A 3,011-nucleotide genomic window follows, 5' to 3' on the forward strand; every position below is an offset into this window, starting at 1 on the left:
GTTTTGTCCTTATTCAATAAAGGAACATAATGTTACACATTGTGTTTTTATATTCATATGGAATGTGTATTTGTTTATATGACAGAGTACTAGGGCCACACTGAAGAAAAAGGATAAAGTCATAAATTTATGAGGCTGGTTCTTTCTGCAGAAAAGCTACATATTGTTTTTACAGTTTTGATACTTATGACAATGTGATACTTAATATTCTGGCACATCAGCATGTCTTTGTTTATGAAACCATACTGAAGTACAATTTCACGAAATGCCCCACATCTGTCATTTTAACAACTGTCCTCCTTTAAAACAACTGGTTACAATATTATGACTTGTGTTTTTTTTCCCCTCTGTGGCCCTAATATTCTATCATTTTATATATAGCCTTATAGTCTATGGGAAACTGTAAATTATCTAATGATAGCAACATCATCTAAAAATCATTTTTATCCAAAATCATTGAAATTAATGATCACAAACGTTTAAATAATGACAGTGGGTCTAGTTATATGTGATAACAATGTATAGTGAGCAGTGAAATAACTATTGGTTTCCATTTGTGGTGACTGCTGACTGACATTAGGGATGAGATTAAATAGATCCTGGAATTTAGCCTGGTCTGGAGCAGGCTAGCTCCACAGAATAAATCTCCATGGTAATTTATACCATAACATATCCTCCTGCCCCCTATCCATCTTTAGTGCAACCGGATTACGGATCAATTGAGCCAGGATCACCAAGATATCCTGGCTTAATCCCTTATCCTAGTTTTGTGCAACAGGCCCCTGGCCAAGATAAAGCAAAGCAGTGCGATAAAAACAACAACACAGAGTTACATACGGGGTAAACAAAACATAAAGTCAAAAATACAACAGAAAATATATTTACAGTGTGTGCAAATGTAGCAAGTTATGGAGGTAAGGCAATAAATAGGCCATAGTGCAAAATAGTTACAATTTCGTATTAACACTGGAATGATAGATGTGCAAAAGATGATGTGCAAATAGAGATACTGGGGTGCAAATGAGCAAAATAAATAACAATGTAAATAACAATATGGGGATGAGGTAGTTGGGTGGGCTAATTACAGATGGGCTGTGTACAGGTGCAGTGATCGGTAAGCTGCTCTGACAACTGATGCTTAAAGTTATTGAGGGAGATAAGTGTCTCCAGCTTCAAAGATTTTTGCAGTTCGTTCCAGTCATTGGCAGCAGAGAACTGGAAGGAATGGCGACCAAAGGAGGTGTTGGCTTTAGGGATGACCAGTGAGATATACCTGCTGGAGCGCAGACTACGGGTGGGTGTTGCTATGGTGACCAGTGAGCTAAGATAAGACGGGGATTTGCCTAGCAGTGATTTATAGATGACCTGGAGCCAGTGGGTTTGGCGACGAATATGTAGTGAGGGCCAGCCAACAAGAGCGTACAGGTCACAATGGTGGGTAGTATATGGGGCTTTGGTGACAAAACGGATGGCACTGTGATGGACTACATCCAATTTGCTGAGTAGAGTGTTGGAAGCTATTTTGTAAATGACATCGCCGAAGTCAAGGATCAGTAGGATAGTCCGTTTTACAAGGGCATGTTTAGCAGCATGAGTGAAGGAGGCTTTGTTGCGAAATAGGAAGCCGATTCTAGATTTAACTTTGGATTGGAGATGCTTAATGTGAGTCTGGAAGGAGAGTTTACGGTCTAACCAGACACCTAGGTATTTGTAGATGTCCACATATTCTAAGTCAGACCCGCTGAGAGTAGTGATTCTAGTCGGGCGGGCGGGTGCAAGCAGCGTTCGATTGAAGAGGGGGGCAGGTAGCTTAGTGGTTAAGAACGTTGTACCAGTAACCGAAAGGTCGCTGGTTCTAATCCGACTAGGTGAAAAATCTGTTGATGTGCCCTTGAGCAAGGCACTTAACCCTAATTGCTTCTGTAAGTCGCTCTGGATAAGAGCGTCTGCTAAATGACTAATACAAAAATAATAAGAGCATGCATTTAGTTTTACTAGTGTTTAAGAGCAGTTAGAGTCCACGGAAGGAGTGTTGTATGGCATTGAAGCTCGTTTGGAGATTTGTTAACACAGTGTCCAATGAAGGGCCAGATGTATACAAAACGGTGTCGTCTGCGTAGAGGTGGATCTGGGAGTCACCAGCAGCAAGAGTGACATCATTGATATACACAGAGAATAGAGTCGGCCCGAGAATTGAACCCTGTGGCACCCCCATAGAGACTGCCAGAGGTCCAGGTCTCTCTCTGCTCTCTCTCTCTGCTCTCTCCCCCCTCATCCTCTATGCCTCTCTCTATGCCCCTCTCTCTGCTCTCTCTCTCTGCTCTCTCTCTGTTCTCTCCCTCTGACCCTCACCCACTAATCAGGCCAATAGGGAACATGGACAGCTGTGTTTGTCAGTGTGTTTGTCAAAGTGTGTGTGTTTATTCTCCAACATAATATTATGACCCAATATATAGATCATTGGCAGAAAGAAATGGGTAAAAAGAAAACAAAATAAAAGGAGCATTTCTCTGATTACATATCCGATACTTCCTTTAGGAACAGAACCACTGTGGCGTGTCCCAAATGGCACCCTATTCCTGATGTAGTGCACTACTTTTGACTAGGGCCCATAATGCTCTGGTTGAAAAGTAGTGCACTATATTAGGGTTAGGGTGCCATTTGGGATAGAACCCTGTTGTAGATGGATGGAAAGTGGATAGAGGAACGAAATACATTTACAAAAAAGATTTCCTTCCATCTCTCCAAGACTATTTCTCATCCATTTTGACTTAATGCTGCTCATTCGTGATATCGTTTGAATCTTTTGGGAAATAATTATTTACAGTGGACTCCTAATAAGCGCACTTTGTATAAATGCAAACCATAGAAATCCTATTCAATTATTCTAATTCCTAATTATATGAGTAAACCCCCATCCAACTGGCGGCGCTGTTGTGCGTTTCCGAGTTTGCCACCCGCTTGAAATGAGGAGTTTCTCAAATTTCTTGACTAGAACACGGAAGTAGGAT

This window comes from Coregonus clupeaformis, chromosome 39 (genome assembly GCF_020615455.1).
Source record: "Coregonus clupeaformis isolate EN_2021a chromosome 39, ASM2061545v1, whole genome shotgun sequence".
Lineage (NCBI taxonomy): Eukaryota > Metazoa > Chordata > Actinopteri > Salmoniformes > Salmonidae > Coregonus > Coregonus clupeaformis.